The following is an 18,076-nucleotide window of genomic DNA, read 5'->3' as shown; positions in this document are numbered from 1 at the left end:
GGGGAATGCACTTCTTCGTCATTATTTTATTTATTATTTTTATAACCCATGTATTACCAAAGTGGAGTACAAGCAAAACATACCCGTATTCTCTGTAATAGTCACGCGGGCTATTATTAGATGAGTTTTCTAAAGTCTAGGGTGGGCTATTAATGGAGATTCCATTTCTCTCCTCCACCTAATTCCCCTGTAGTAACCAGCATTGCTCTCCTCCACTGTCCACCCTCCCCCCACAATGACCGGCTTTCCCGCCCCTCATGGTTGATTCAGAGGAGATGAAACAAGTAATGGCAAATCTGGAAGATGTAATAGAGCACATTGACAAGATGAAGAACAAATAACCAGGACCAGATGTCAAATAGCTCAAAAATGACCCTGCAGGACTACTACTAGCAATTCATAGCCTATCAGTAAAATCAGATACTGAATTTGAGGACTGGAAGGTGGCCAATGCAATGCCAATTTTTAAAAAAGGGCCTGGGGTGATCCTGGACCTTAGAGCATGGTCCGACATTGGTGCCAGGTAAAACGGAGAATCTATGCTGAAAAGCAAAATTACTGACCATATGGATAAACATGGCTTAATGAACAGTCAACACGGATATAGCAAAGAGAAGTCCGGCCTTACCAATCTGTTACATTAAATATTTTTTTAAGGTGTTATGTTTTATCTATTTTTAATTGGGGATGAAAACACATACAAACTATGTTCAACAGCCGTTGCTATATGCAACCCATATGCAGTTATGCATAAACTGAAACTAGGGCTTGAGCCACAATTACCATTGCTTCTGAAGATGTTAATAAGCATGTGGACAAGGGGTCTGCAGGTCAATACAGAGCATCTGGATATTCAGAAAATATTTGACAGAGCCCCAGAGATCCCTCAGGAAATTATTCAAGAAATAGGAGGCAATGCCTATTGTGGACTTAAAACTGTTTTAAAAGATAGAAAACAAAACACAGGATTAAACAGTCAAGCTTGTTCAGTGAAGATAGATAACTAGGAGGCATATTTTCAAAGCACTTACACTTATCTTTGGAACTTTGTAAGTCTAAGTGTTTTGAAAATGAGCCCCACAGAAGCACAGTTAATGTGAGCACATAAACCCATAAGGTATGATCTAATACTACACATGCATACTTGATCTCAATTTGTCCTTGGCATTTTCAGAGCACAGACCGTAGAAGTCTGCCCAGCACTGCCTTGTTCTCCAGCTACTGAAGCTGAACCTGTCCAGCCATGATCAGGGCACAGACCACAAGTCTGCCTAAGACTGGCTTTGCTTCTCAAATCACTGGTGTTGCCATTTGATCAACGCTAAGTTTGTTTGGTTCCACGCCTTCCATACAGGATTCCTTTGTGTTTATCCTATGCAATTTTGAATTCCGTTACCATTTTCATCTCTACCACCTCCTGTGGGAGGACATGCCAGGCATCTACCACCCTTTCAATGAAAAAAATACTTCCTGGTGTTATTCTTGTCCTCTAGTTCTACCACCTTCCCATCTCTGGAAAAAGTTTGTTTGTATATTAATACCTTGCAAGTATTTGTCTGTACCATATTGCTCCTGTCTCTCCTTTCCTCCAGAGTATACATTTTCAGGTAATCAAGTCTCTCATATTTCTTGAGGGGCAAACCCCAAACCATTTTTGTCACTTTTCTCTGAACTGCTTCAAGTCTTATTACGTCCTTAGAAAGATACGGCCTCCAAAACTGAACACAATACTCCAAGTGGGGCCTCACCAAAGACTTGTAGAGGGGTGTTGTCTTCTGCTGGTTATACCCCTCTCTATACAGCTTAGCATCCTTTTGGCTGTGGCCACTGCCTTGTCGCATTGTTTTGTCACCTTGAGATCCTCAAATCACCCCAAGGTCCCTCTCCTATCTTGTATATCTCCTTTAGGTTTCTACACCAAAGTGCATCACTCTGCACTTCTTTGCATTAAAAATTTAACTGGTAGAACTTTGTCCATTCTTCTAATTTTTGGAGATCTCTTCTCATGGTTTCTACTCTCTCCGGGGTATCCACTCTATTGGCTATCTTCATGTCACCTGCAAAGAGACAAACTTTTCCTTCTAACCTTTCAGCAATGTCTCTCACAAATATATTACACAGAATCAGCCCCAGTATTGACCCCTAAGGCACTCCAGTACTCATGTTTCCTTTCCACTGAGTGAATTCCATTTACCACCACCCTCTGTCGCCTGTCAGTTAACCAGTTTCCAACCCAGTTCACCACTTTGGGTCCCAAGTTCAGCCCGCTCAGCTTATTCTTGAGTTTTATGTGAGGAACCGTATCAAAGGCTTTGCTGAAATCCAAGTAGATTACATCTAGTGCATGTCCTTTAGCCAGTTCTTTGGTCACTCGGTCAAAGAAATCTGATTTGGCAGGATATTCCTTTGATAAAGCCATGTTGCCTCAGATCCCACAACTTATTGGATTCTAGAAAGTTAACTCTTTTCCTTCAACAGCAACTCCATTATTTTTCCCATCAGTGATGAAACGCTTACCAGCCTGTGGTTTCCCTATTTCTTCCCTGTCCACGATTTTGTGGAGAGAGACTACATCAGCTCGTTGCCAATTCCATGGAACCTCTCCTGTCTCTAAATATCTATTAAATAAATCCTTAAGAGGTCCTGCCAGGATTTCTGAGCTCCTTCAGTGTCCTGGGATGTATCCCATCCAGCCCCACAGCTTTGTCGGCATTCAGATTTTCAAGTTATATGCCCAGATATACCCTTGGCAGCAGACTGTGGTCCTTTTCCAGGATATTCTTCTATGAACACCGAAGAGAAGTATTTGTTTAGCACATTTGCTTTATCCTAATCACTCTCCACATAGCTGTTGTCAATTTCTAGCTTTTCTTCTTTTCCCAATATATCTGAAAAAGGTCTCATCACCTCTTTACATCTTTAGCCAAACTGCAGTGGTTATAGAAATTCTACACCCACTTGAATTTTTCAGACTGACTTCCATGCATGAGTATTTTTCCTCCTCATCTACACATCTTAATCCACACCTTTTTTAACATTTATTCTTTATTGTAATCTTCTTTGAACTCTATATTTTGCACTTAACGTGCGTTAAAAGTCATAGTTAAGGCATGTTAAGTGCAAAACCTCTGCACTAATTGTTGCAGGTGTTCCCAGTATTTTGAGAAGGGCAGTCATCCAGCTGTTATGGAGCAACTGCTTCTACCACAGGTAAACAATATGGCCATTAATGTGGAACGCAATTAGTTACAGTTCTGGAGTTGTAGCTAATTGTTCCACGTTATCTGCTGCATTAGCAGTTGCACCATAACGATCTCTGCATTAATTATGAAATGCAGATGCACAAATTTCCCACCCCTAATAAGAATTTCCACATTAATGTTTACTAAACTACCACATTAAACATCAAACAGTTAACATGCTGCACTAACTGATAAAACAAAATCATGTTAACCTTAAACTCACTTTAAAAAGTTAAGTTAAACACCTAATACAGTTTGGGAACAGGCCCTTTATATGGGTTAAGTAGAATATAAATACAAAACATTTAAATAACTACTACTCATTTCTTTAGTGCTACTAGATGTATGTAGCACTGTATACATTATATGCAGGTACTTTCTCTGTCCCTAGATGGCTCACAATCTCAAGTGTTTGTTCCTGGGGCAATGGAGGGTTAAGTGACTTGCCCAAGGCCTCAAGGAGTTGCAGTGGGAACTGAACTCAGACCACCAGGATCAATGCCCACTGTACTAACCATTGTACTCCTCCACTCAAAGATTTCACATACCCTAAAAACAAAAAAAAAACCTAAAAGGCAGCAACTGGATAAGTCTAAATCTAAAACCGCCCCTTCTCAATTTAATACCTAGAGGAAACACCTTTGATGGCAATTATAGCTGTGAATCCTTTGTGATAGGTCTTTGCCAACTTTACACACCTACATTTGTCAATATTAAGACCAATCTTCCTTGCAAACCTGGTCATATCACAGATTTTTGATACGATTGGAGGTCAGGGCTTTGACCGGGCACTCAAGGACATTTACCTTTTAGTTTTATAGCCACTCCACTATAGTTTTGCCTGTGTGCTTCATGGCCATAACTGAACTTCCATTCCAGTTTCAGATTTCTTGACGACAGCAGGCTTTCCTCGTTGCTAGGGTTACCATATGGGTTCAGAAAAAAAAAAAAAAAAGAAGAGGACAGATTTGAACCAGTCCAGGTTTTACTTCCATTGCTTTGGAAGTAAAATCCAAACTGGCTCAAATCTGTCCTCCTTGCCAATGAGAAATACCCCTATAACACGATACTGCCACCACCACCATGCTTCATGGTTGAGATGCTGTATCCTGGGTGATGTGTGTTAGATTTGCACCAAGCACAATATTTTGCATTGAAGCTAAAAAGTGTTATTTTTCCACATGACTACAGTATTTGCCCAGTGTTTCTCTGCATACCTCAATGGGATTTGAGATGTCTTCTCTTAAGTAATGCCTCCTTCTTGCTAACCTACCATACAGGTTGGGTTTGTGGAGCAGTTAGGATATAGTCACTTGAACACTTTGATCAGTCTTGACCATTGAAGGCTGTATTTCAAAGCTGCCTCTCATTCTCAATCATCCAGTCTGGAGGGATGACCTAACCAAAGCAGGGTCATGGTGGTGTGCCATATTGAAGACTTACTATACTGCTTTTTGTGTTGCCACAACAAAGTGGTTTTACAGGCTGATTTTGAAAACAAGAAAAGAATGTAAATTTCAAATAGGAAAGCAGAAAAAACCACATCAGAATAGATTCAGATAAAAGTCTTACTACAAAGATCTATAATTAGAAAGAGATAGAGGAAAACAGGTGAGCAATCTAGCCCAAACGGGACCATTGCAGACCCCTAACACTGTACGAGCTTCAAATTTTGTGAAAGAACGTTCAGCTTGTAATTCAAATGGTAATGAATTCCACAATGTTGCGGGGACAAAAGGATAAAAAAGCCTTGTACCTTATGTTATTTTGCAATATTTGTTATACCATCTTTTACAGATTACATCTAAAATAAAGTGGATCACATTAAACACAAATAATAGGTCAGACATTAAAGCAATAAAAAAAAAAACAGTTAAATAAATCCATATGAACATATAGGTAAGGTATTTGATGAAAAGAAAAAAAATGGTCTGTCATCTATCTCAGTCTGCCTAGTTAAAAAAAAAATGGTCAAACAATGAGGCCTTAAGGTCGGCCTTAAATTTCCTATACGAGACCTGTCCGAGTTCTACTTCTTAATAACCATCCTGACTGGGCTCCGAGGGACATTCAAGGACGCAGCAACTTTTTTATACCCATCCCGTGATCTGTGTGTTTTGTGTTTGGAGTTGATTTGCCAGCTTTTTGGTGCTCATGGTGGGTCTTTGCTTTGAAGCACATTTACCGGAAGAGGGGGGGGGAGGGGGAAACAGAACTCATAAGGATTTATCCTGCCATCACATGAATGAGAACAGTTTAAACACAAGTCGGCCAATACACTTCCCCTGAAATCTATATAGGTCGCCCAAGTGCGTGCGTAGACTAATTATACACGGGTGATAAATTGCCCATTATAGGTATTGAGTGGAGTTAATCGTCAATAATTTGGATTTACATGCACATCTGCCTATGCACTATTCGATAATGATGCATGTCGAAAGTATCTTGTGCGCAACCCAAAAGGGGGCATGGGCAGGTCAGGAGCATTCCAAATATTTAGGTGCAGTGTTATAGAATACTGGGGTATGCACCCAAATGGTACACCAGGATTTACACCGCATTTCGGCTATCATCAGTCTTCACGCCCAAAGTTGGGTGGAAAAATCCACTCTAAGGGGGTCTTTTACAAAGCCACACTAGTGTTTTTAGCTGGCGGTAAATGCTGAGTTGCTCACTATGGGTGTCTCATCATTTACCGCCAGCTAAAAATGCTAGTGCGGCTTTGTAAAAGGACCCCTAAACGTTCAGCCCAAGGTGCTGTTTATAGAATTGTGCTTAGCACGGATTTTTCCCTTTACCTAAATCTGAGCATCATTTACTGAACCTGGCTCTTGCAGTATACTTTTGAAGGTAATTGGTTATACCAGAGCTTAAAGTATTTAGGATTGTTATCAAAGTAAAATAAGAAGGCAGCCACTTATCCAACCAGGTGTTCCACATTTTTATTTTCTATATAAAGTTTTCTGGAATATATTTTTCACTTGGCTGTTGTACGGTATGATGTGTGGACACATCACACTGTTTTAATGCATTTACTTCTAAGCTATGAGGCAACAAAAAGGTGTACATTTTCGAAGGGCCTATAGGAGTCATGTCCACTGTATAGGTACACGATGCTAGGTTCCAAATTAGGAGTCACCATCCAGGAAAAGGATCTTGTGGACATTGCAAACAAATAAGCATAATCATTTCAGTGTGAGTGGCAGTCAAAAAAGCAATTTGAATATTAGGAATTATTAAGAAAAGAAGGGAGAAGAAAATGGACAATATTATCTCTCTGCATTGATCAACTGTACAACCATTCCTGGCCAGGGACAGCAAGGTTTGTTTTTTTGTGGTGGGGGGGGGGGGGGGGGGAATATGGTGTCCACCAAGCCCTCAATTCATTTGGGGGGTGTGTGGAGAATGATTCCTGACCCTTCCCAGTCTTCCCATTCCTCCCCAATGGCTTAGTACAACCCTAATGCCAGCTCCAAGCTGGCATAGGCTTTGCCACGGGAGCAGTGCCCTTGTTTGGCACTGAGCATTGGGGAAGAATAGGGAATAAGTTCATCAGCATACCTTTCCATGCTTGATGTGCTATCCCTCGGCAGCTAGCTATTCCCCGCAGTGGGGGGGGGGGGGGGGGGGGGGCCTTTGAGCATGGTGCACCGGCAAACATGGGCGCTAGTCTGGAGCTAATGGCCTCTAATGCCCGCGTTTGCTTCTGAGCATTGGGGTCTCAATGCACACAGACTGTTAAAGGGTCCCCCAACAGCAGGCTTAAATATCATTATTAGGCAGGCAGAGCAACTCAAATGCAATAACATGGCTAGGAAACTTTTCTTAAGTGTAGAAATCCCCTTTATTGGGCTCTACAATACTGTACAAATATATATAAAAGAAGGGATAGAAGCAATGAGGCAAAACACCTTAGAACAAAGTGAGAGTTACAAAACAATCAAAAAGTTTCAAAGGATTCACCACTCTTGTTCTCCACTGAGTAGTGTAAACCTCTTGACAGTAAGCGCAGAAAAAAACTGGTATATCAAATCCCATCCCCTTTCCCTCACACCTCTTTACAGAACAGAGAGCTATAAAAATCCTTACTCCTTTGTATGGTGCCTTTAATCTCCTTTACCTTGGTCAGTAGCCTCCCTCTCTCCTTTGTCAGCACTTCAGTTCTTCTTTAGCTTTTGGGTAGTGTAGTGGGAGCCGCGGGGGGGGGGGGGGGGGGGCCCATGTCATCATCATGCGACAGACACAAGGAGGATGCTGGGAGACAGCCGTCGCCAATATCAACAAGCGACCACAAGGCGCACCCCCCTCTTTCCAGCGACATGTTCGGCGGCCCAACCCACCCACCCCAGATCAGCATGCCCAGGCAACAATTGTCACAGCAACAGCAGCAGGGGTACCCGAGCCAGAAAGGAAATGGAGCTTGCCAGAGGGGTGTGCCCCTAGGACATGGGACTGCTCACGCTTGAGCCAGTATGGGGCGGGGACCACTTTGCTTCACGGCGGGTGCCCTCCCCCAATACAGCCTTGATCGCACAGTGGGCCTACATGTGGATTAATGAAAGTAGCAGATAACATGTATTTAAAGAGACTTAGTACCCGAGCTATCAATAAATCTGTGGCTGATCATTCATCCTAGGGAAGCTATCAGTCACCTGTTGAGAAGGGCAGGAAGCAAAACAACAGGGCTAGAGGAAGGTCACAGCTGCCCATGCTATGGATGTGTGCTCCAATCACACCTATATACGCTACTCCTTCATGGCTCTGTGTACCCCAGGGCTCTATTTCCTTTAGCACAGACAGGCTGACCATCATGCAAGAGTTGGACATGACTCATCTCTTTATACTATCAGCATTCACCAACATCACTGCTCCCAGTTTTAATATCCTTTCCCAATAAAGGCTGTATCTTAGCAGCAGCAGCAGCAGCAGCTTCAGTCTTTCACACTCCCCTTCAGAGGATCAGATCAGACCTCCCTGATCATCTATCCCTTCTCCTTTTGTGGCACTCTGTACCTCAGGTGACAGCAGTTGGTCAGGTTGGCAACCCTGATCAGTTCAGTCATTTTTGGGAGTAGGTCTCTCTCATTTTAGTATGCACCAGATTGGCAACCCTTGTGCCCCAGAGTGGGGTAACACACCTGCTGCAGTTCTACATTGTCCCTTGTTGTGTCCCCATCTGGGAGGAAGGATGACAAGCCTCCTCACTGAACTCAGACTTCTCTCCAAAAGCTTAAGCTTCATAGTAACATTGTAGATGATGGCAGATAAAGACCTGTGCGGTCCATCTAGTCTGCCCAACAAGATACCATATGTAATGAGTTTATAATGCGATACTTCATATATTATATATAACTAATCTTACATAGAAACATGGTGGGGGGAGGGCTGTATTCTACACTTGGCTTCTGACTTTGGCAACTGTATTATCCATCTTTGAGCACTGCTTCTTGCATCCTCCTTGGGGGGTCCTTTCTCTATCTCTCTCTTACTTTCCCGAGTTGCCCAACAGCTACCTGAGGCTGGGGTGCACAGTGTGTGTCCCCTCCTTGTTGACATCTTGTGGAGACCCAAGACTCGTACTTCCATTTCCTATAGTTCTCTGCTGTAAGACCACCTAGGTTATCTGTTCCTGTAGAACACAGAGGTTGTAGCCCTTCATTATTCCCTGATGGAACATTTATCCTTTTAGACTACATGTAGCTCCCTTCCTTGTGGCTTCTTCCTGATGGCAGAATGACTGGTTTCCATCATAGGATCAGCTGCAGTGCTTTCAGCTCCAACATCCACAAAATGGGCTGCAGGCATGGAGGAGGCTTCAGTTGTACCAGTATTAAGTGTAGCTTTCATTTCAGGCACAGCATCCCCGTTCAGCAGGGACAGCCTTAGCCACAGTCTCAGGGCGGTGGTCATTCTATTTTACAAACATGGGGTTACTGTTTGTTGTCCATTGGCCTACTCTATTTTTGTAGGTCCACAGCTGCCATCTCTATTTTCATTCTGACTCGACCCCTTGCTCCTGGCTTGATCAACTGCCTCTGCAGCACCACACAGAGTTTCATCCAACTGGGAACTCTTTCCATATCGGCACTTACACATATAATAGCTACACTTGCCTTTTGGGAATTAATTGTAGCTGTTCTCTGCTACTCTTCAAAACCTCAATCTCAGAAGCTTCACCTGGAGTACTCTCCTCCAAGACACAAGCTGCAGTTATTATTCCTTCCTGTATCTACTATACTTGCTGCTTTTCCAATTGCAAGCCCTACTATCCGTTTTCTATAGTAGCAACCTGATGGTCAAGAACAGCTCCATCTTGATAGAGTGTAGTTATATTTTGGTATGTAGAGCACAGCTCAATCTCTGTATGTTGAGTGCATCTCTTTAGGATCCAATGCTTGATCACTGGTCCTCTTAGTTGGCAGATGATGTGTTATTACTGCATTCTGCATATTTCTCGGTGAAATGAGGCGTTACCAGTTAAGATCTATGTATTTTCACAAACACTGCTGCATTTCATTTGCCAGTTTCAGAATATGATTCTTTCGAGTGACAGGTCACTTATTTGGCCTATTTTTAGTTTTTTTGGGTCTAGCTTACTTCATGCAACAGTCTGACAGAGCAGAACATGGAGCCAAGTTTAGTTTCTCATGTTTAGTCCTGCCCTAAGTAACACTGCTTTTCTACATCCCATTGATCTGGACTGGTCTGGTATGGACACAAAGGAAGGAGAAATTATGTCCCACCAGACCAATCCAGACACCCTCCCTACAAGATGACTGTTATTCTCTATTTTATTTGCAGGGATCAAGTCTTCTGATTTTGTTCCTCAACGTGGTTGTCGTACATCTCTTGATGCAGGGAAATACCTGTATGCCAAGTTGAGTTTAAGCCTCACTATTCATGCTAGAGCTTGCTCAGCGCAATGACAGCTGACTTCTATTCATTCTCTTGTTACGAGTATTGTGAGCACCATTACTTGGCTATTCGGAATACTGAACATTGTTGACTGCAGGATACCCTTATAGGGCAAATCGCTTGGAACTATTTTTCTCTGTCTCCATCCACTGGTAGATGGACATAGCCCATTGGTCTGGTGGGACTAAAGGAAAGAAAATTATCATGCAAGACATAATAATTTCTCCATCTGGTACAAGTGAACAGAAAAGTGGCACACGACCCATTGTTACAAGGGTGTTATTTTCCACCACAATCCATCACTGAATGTTGCCCAATTTTCTGGAATTTTTTTGTCATCTTTTCAGAACTGTTTTTGTCATCCTAAACCAATCACTTAGCAGACAGACGATTAACATGACAATTCCATATATGCTGCATATTGCAGAAATATACCAAGAAGTTGAAATGTTTTGAACTTGAAAACTCTGCTATCCACATTGAATATGTCTGCTTGTAAGACTATGAGTGAAGTACTATACTTATCATTAACTCACGAATTCTACATATGGTGCCTAAAGTTGTTGGGCGCTTTTTCGAGATGTGCATGCAAATAAATTGGATAATGAGCTCTGATCAATAATTGGGTGATAACAATAATACCCAGTATACCTGAATGCAACTCACCATGAGCAACTACTCAAAAAGGTGTGAGCAAATCCAAATGTTAATTGGCACTTATTAAAATGTGTGTGTAAATCTAGATGTGCACTATTCTATAAGGCATGGTGCCTAACTCCCATGGCACACATCTCAAAAAGGGGACGTGGACATGAGAATGTTGGGAGCGTTTCAAAAAGTTGCATACTGAATTACTACTACTAATCATTTCTATATTGCTACTAGATGTATTCAGCGCTGTACACATTATAGGCGGGTACTTTTTTCTGTCCCTATAGGGTTCACAATCTTAAGTTTTTGTACCTGGGGCAACAGAGGGTTACGTGACTTGCCCAAAGTCACAAGGAGCTGAAGTGGCAATTGAACCCAGGTTGCCAGGATCAAAGCCCGCTGCAATAACCGCTACGATACTCTTCCACTCTACAGAATGCCGCCTAACTGTGCCTAACTTGGGCACCAGGTTTCAGCAGATGCGGGATCTGTGCTAAATACTATTCTATAGAAGGCTTGCACCCTTTATAGAATAGCGCTCAGCCCTGAATTTTTTCGATGCCGTTTACTGAATTCCCTCCCAAGTGTACAATTCCTAGTATGTGCTACGTAGACACAGACCACCCTGCAAATAAAGGCATGAAGCCAAGTTACATATTGAAGCAGTTAAAATAAGTACAAACATTTCTAGACTACTACTACTACATAGGAAGCTCAACATGGCCTCCAGCAGTAGTTCCACCTCAAGCCTGCACCATTTCTGGCTCAATGAAAAATATATGTTTGTAATTTTTACCGAGGCTCTAACCCGGCAGTAATCCATAGGACCCCTCACCGCCATCTCAATGGGTGGCGGTAAGTGCTCCCCACCGCATGGCCACTTGGTAAGAGTAATCTTACCACACTGCCATTTTTTTAGGAGCTTTTTACCTGCTGTGGTATAAAAGGGCTGGCGAACGGGAAAAACAGCCCCCTGCCGTAGGGCCCTTTTTACTGCAGCTTGGTAAAAGGACCCCCGAGTTTGGTCCTTAATGAACTTCACTTATGACCACTGTTTTATTTTGGACTCCCTACTCATAAACACTTTTGGACTATATTATTCTAGACAAATATGAGACATGGGAGGGTAGGAAGAATATTACATTAAAGGGGGGATTTGGGGGGGAGGGAGGGTTGGATTGTAGACATTTTTGTTGGTGGCATAAGAGCACAGGCCTCTTGCTAAGCAATCACATTTTGGTTTGGTATACTCATAGGTAAGATTGCAGTTTGTTGGCTTTGATGTTGATATTTTTACAAACAGTCTTTGCATATGTTTTATTAAGGTATGAACAAACGGATTGAAATATCAACATAAATTTCAAGACAATACGTCTAACAATAATAACTAAAATAATGCTGAGAAAATACTGAGCCCAGTTCTTTATAGCGTCTCAGTCTTTACACAAGTGGGTTTTATAGAATGATTGGGTGGCCAGTCCTGATGTGGCAGGATTTTTATGCAACCCAGCTGCACGTCTTGACATTAGCTCTGTACTGCAGGTCAGCCTTGGGGGAGTGGGGGAGGAGGGATGACCAGTGATAAGCTGTACAAATTGGATGCACTGAAGTGTGTGGGGAAGGAATAACAGGAGAGGCAGCAAAAAAAAAAAAAAAATACAACCGTATGCTAAACTAAATGCCCGTTTTTGTTGATGCAGGATCTAAAATGTAATTTGGATCCTTACTTTAGTGGAAATGCTACTGAAATAGTTCCAGGCTCAATCCAGGCCTGAAGATGAAATGCAACTCTGCAAATGTCCACCTGGTCATGGATTGGCCACTGTTGGAAACAGGATGCTGGGCTTGATTGACCTTCAATCTATCCCAGTATGGCAACACTTATGTTTTACATCTTATTCTAATTCCTCCCCCCTTCCTTGTAGGCGATATCTAATTCTCATCTTACGTAATCTGCCTCTATGTATGTTATCTATCTGTAGATGGAGGCTCCTTTTTCACAGAAAGTAGAGATCAGAATTAAGAGACCCAGTCCAGGGTGTGCCGACATAGAGCCTTTTCTCAAATACATGCAGAAGTGCAAACGTATTTGCCGGCAGCTGCAGTAGAGCAGCCAATTTACAAATATACATACTGGAAAAAAAAAAAAAAAACGAGTGGCAAGAACCCAGCAACTTACACATGGAAGTGACGATTTCTGACGATTTCACAAGTTTCATGCATAGTTGCCCATTTTACAAACCTTTACATGCAGGTTCCATCCATTAAAGTAGTGAGGCTGCAACTTTAACTTGGTTTCTATTTTGGAGGTAGACAAACTACATGGGGATCAAGGAGAAGGACTCCCTTAATCCCATACATAAGGCTCTGTCTGAAAGAAGCACTTTTCAAAAACAAAAATCTATGAATGCCTTTGAGCTGCTGTAAAACCTGCCAGGGAAATTTTTCCCCCATACACGTATACTGCCTTTTAACATGGGGAATACACATATAGATATTAGACATACTCAAGCCTAACTCAAACCATACCCCGTTGACTTCTCTGTATGCTGTGGATCGCCATGTATAAAATTACAGCTTTCTGAAATCACTATTTACACATGTACATGATGGTATTTACATGTGGATATGTTTCTACAATAATGGCCAGAGTAACACATGTCTTACATAAGTACATAAGTAATGCCACACTGGGAAAAGACCAAGGGTCCATCGAGCCCAGCATCCTGTCCACGACAGCGGCCAATCCAGGCCAAGAGCACCTGGCGAGCTTCCCAAACGTACAAACATTCTATACATGTTATTCCTGGAATTCTGGATTTTTCCCCAAGTCCATTTAGTAGTGGTTTATGGACTTGTCCTTTAGGAAACCGTCTATCCCCTTTTTAAACTCTGCCAAGCTAACCGCCTTCACCACGTTCTCCGGCAATGAATTCCAGAGTGTAATTATGCGTTGGGCGAAGAAAAATTTTTCCGATTTGTTTTAAATTTACTACACTGTAGTTTCATCGCATGCCCCATAGTCCTAGTATTTTTGGAAAGCGTGAACAGACGCTTCACATCCACCTCTTCCACTCCACTCATTATTTTATATACCTCTATCATGTCTCCCCTCAGCCGTCTCTTCTCCAAGCTGAAAAGCCCTAACCTCCTTAGTCTTTCTTCATAGGGAAGTCGTCCCATCCCCGCTATCATTTTAGTTGCCCTTCGCTGCACCTTTTCCAATTCCACTATATCTTTCTTGAGATGCGGTGACCAGAATTGAACACAATACTCAAGGTGTGGTCCCACCATGGAGCGATACAACGGCATTATAACATCCTCACACCTGTTTTCCATACCTTTCCTAACAATACCCAACATTCTATTCGCTTTCCTAGCCGCAGCAGCACACTGAGCAGAAGGTTTCAGTGTATTATCGACGACGACGATAACAACTCTTATCCACAAGTCTGTGTTGAAAGTACTACTTTGTACGAAGTGTTTATACTTAACATTCCGAGAGCAAGGATTTAAAGCGACTTGTTTCAAGGGGCGACATTCCATTCCTCCATAACTGAAAATCCTCTGCCCTTTACAGACCTCCTTATTCCTAGCATTTAAAAGGCTGGGAAGGGGGAAGGATATTTCTCTTTTCAGGTCCTTCATAGAATTACTGTGGGGGGGGGGGGGGAAGCTGTGGCAAGCTATTTGTCATACAGCACGATATAAGTCCTCTGTACACGTGAGCAAATCAAATGGGGTGCTCGAAGCTTTTTCACAATATTTCTTACACTCTTAATTTGGCAAATCGTGGGTAGGTCATGCTGCCCTGTTTCTAAACTGGAGATTTTTTTATGTCCTAAATAAGCAGTCTATTCCTATAGCTGTGATTTTAGGTGCAGGCCAGTGGGGAAACTGGCCTGTCAGCTTCTTCATCCAGCCATGTGAACATTTCTCTTCAGCAGTTCAGCTCTGACCAGGCACCCATAACACAACCCCAAGCCAGTGGTTTTATTGCATCACAAAGGCTCTTCACAGTCTTCCCACAACAACTGAAAAAAAAGCAGTATTCAGGGTGAGAGCTTCTTCCAGACACTACCTGCAGCACCAAACCCAAAAGAGCTGTGCAATAACCAGAGTGAAACAGTACATCCAGGAACAAAAGCAGATGAAGGGGCTGCGCCTCACTCAGCCCTATTCTTTGTTCCAGACAGCATATCACTGGGTGTGAAACCTTACAAAAATCTGACATTCACAGCTGCCTGGAACAGTCACAGTAAGTATACATTCACTTAGACAGACTGTATAATATGCAGACAACAAGGAGTGGCCTAGTGGTTAGGGTGGTGGACTTTGGTCCTAGGGAACTGAGGAACTGAGTTCCATTCCCACTTCAGGCACAGGCAGCTCCTTGTGAGTCTGGGCAAGTCACTTAACCCTCCATTGCCCCATGTAAACCGCATTGAGCCTGCCATGAGTGGGAAAGCACAGGGTACAAATGTAACAAAAATAAAATAGATACTATTGGAGATTCTACATGGAATGTTGCTACTATTGGAGATTCTACATGGAATGTTGCTATTCCACTAGCAACATTCCGTGTAGAAGGCTGCGCAGGCTTCTGTTTCTGTGAGTTTGACGTCCTGCACTTACGTGCAGGACGTCAGACTCACAGAAGCAGAAACCTGCGCGGCCACATTGGTGATCTGCAAGGGCCGACTTCTACATGGAATGTTGCTTGTAGAATAGCAACATTCCATGTAGAATCTCAAATAGTAGCAACAGTGGAGGAGTGGCCTAGTGGTTAGGATGGTGGACTTTGGTCCTGGGGAACTGAGGAACTGAGTTCGATTCCCACTTCAGGCACAGGCAGTTCCTTGTGAGTCTGGGCAAGTCACTTAACCCTCCATTGCCCCATGTAAACTGCATTGAGCCTGCCATGAGTGGGAAAGCGTGGGGTACAAATGTAACAAAAAAAACAAAAACAAAACAAAACCTAAGGACCTGTTTTCTAAACCATGATATAGGCACACTAGAATTTTTAGTGCATGCTAAAATTTAGCGCGTTAAACGCTTAGAGTCACTCATATGGGTGTCTCTAGCATTTAGCGTGCACTAAAAACGCTAGCGCACCTTAGTAAATAGGGTCCCTAATTTTCTACTTTGGGATACAAATATTCTTGTATTCCAGCTGTAATAAAATTAACATGGCAAATTATACAAGTACAGTGGCAGGCCCTTCATGGTTATGACCTGTAGAGTTGTTTCAGATGAAAAATACCTTGGTGGTAAGGTGTATTTTCCACAGCAAGTGCACCAATGTTTCAAGTAGTAGGAACTACTGTCCTGCAGCTGTCACACAATGCAACAGTTTGTTTGTTTGGTTTTTTTTTAAATGAGAACCAGAAAGTCACTGTCCCTGGGCCATGATCTATTATCCAGAAACACCATGATTATGTGAAAAACTGGCTGGTTAGCTTCCTCTGCTCTGTTATCCAGAAAGGCCTCAGTCCCTACCATTCTGCATAGATACATAGTGTACCTGAATGTAACTCACCTTGAGCTACTATTGAAAATAGGTGTAAGAAAAATCCAAATAAATAAATATATATCGCATGCCGACTATAATATACCTGCTCTCTGCTACGGACCATACAAGCCAACTGCCTATATAGTAAAATTTTAGAGGAACTTGTCCCTATTTCTAATTTTCAGTGAAACGAAAACAGAAAAAGATTAAGGAAAAAAAACCCCCACCTGTGGGCTTGATTTAATTTTCCAGCAAAAGAAAGTAAAAAAAAGAGAGATACAGAGAGAAAATCAGCAACAGGCTGCCAAGTCAGCTTGACTGAACCATTCTGAAATGGCTTGCCTTTTTCCCCCATAGATTTATTTTTCTACAGATTAGAGAAGAAAAAAAAAAATAGATTGTGTAAACGAAAACTTCAGGAAAAAAAAATGCTCTGGGACCCTTTTGCTCATCTCTTAAAATGTAGCATTCCTGGGAAAAGGCTCACAGTGCTTTCTACTGAAATTTGTGGTTGCACTTCTTTTTCCCTGCCAAAAGTAACAAAAAAAAAAAAAAAAAAAAGTAGCTCTTTGGATCAAAGATACAATATTTCAGAACAGAGCAAGCAAGGCATGCAAATTGCTCAGCCTTTTATCTTTGCTCCATTCTTGCCCTAAACTCAACCATAGTCTTAATCATTCATTTTCCATTCACCCATCCCCTGGTTTTATAGACATTATTGGTATTTTAATGGCTATTTCTCTAAAGAATATATATCCCAGTCATAGCACGATCGCACCCATATTTTTGCTCCTATATCCAGGGAATACGTTAACAAGAGCTAGGAATTTGCACAGTTAAGATCCATCACAATCATTCTTTTGCACAGTTTAAAAATAAAGTGCAGGATAGACAAAGAATTATTGAGAACCTGACAACAGAGGGCCTCAGTATCACGCTTAAAGTTCTTGAAACAAAAGGAACATTTTCTGAGGCATTATATACAATGTTTCTGCAAACTTCTTGCTACTATCTTTAAAGGAACTTAAGTATACAGCCTAAAGAAAGCACAAACTGGCTTCAGAATCCATCCAAATACCTATTTTATAACAAAATTTGTGTCAATACAAGACTGCTAAAATGCAGCCTTCATTCAGACACTGTTAAAAGAATGGCCAACATTCCTGTACAATATTAATTGGATTTTCCAACATTTTTTACAATCATTTTGAGTACCCCCCCCCCCCCCAACACTTGCTTTCGTAAACATGCGTTTCATTGTAAACCTATGCTTTCGTAAACACGCGTTTCATTGTAAACCTATGCTTTGTAAGCAATCATACTCAAAATCCCTCCTGAATATATATATAAAATATTGACAGGGATTAAGTAATGCTCACTAGCTGTGTAATTAGTATGCATGATAAATAATTATATGCAATATTTATACACCACTTTGAGCTAATAATGCATAGAAGCAAATAAAATATACCAGTTCTGTATATGTAACAGTTTGGGTTTGGAGCATGGGGGTCATTCTGTTTTCTCAGTGCTACCGAAAAAGCCACACACTTCAATTGAAGATACCTCGCGATAAACATGGCTACAATTTCTCCCCAGTGTCTTTTACTTACCCCCACAAAGTAGCAATAAATTCCCTAGACAGCATTCTCTATAGATTATCTCCATTTCAAACTGGAAACACTGTCCACCCAAAGGGAGAACAATTATTTCAAAAACTATGTCAAAATGGAAAAAAGTATCGATAGTTTTTCCA

General features: G+C 41.8%; 1 protein-coding gene across 1 annotated transcript in view; it reads right to left on the bottom strand.

Moving 5' to 3' along the window:
* KCTD15 (potassium channel tetramerization domain containing 15) overlaps positions 1-18,076 on the bottom strand; it is a 134,283-nt gene that overhangs the window by 95,470 nt on the left and 20,737 nt on the right. The window lies entirely within an intron of this gene.

Source organism: Microcaecilia unicolor, chromosome 5 (assembly GCF_901765095.1).
Source record: "Microcaecilia unicolor chromosome 5, aMicUni1.1, whole genome shotgun sequence".
NCBI classification, from domain to species: domain Eukaryota; kingdom Metazoa; phylum Chordata; class Amphibia; order Gymnophiona; family Siphonopidae; genus Microcaecilia; species Microcaecilia unicolor.
The sequence above is the reverse complement of the archived record's forward strand: the minus strand, read 5'-3'. Positions and strand labels throughout refer to the sequence as shown.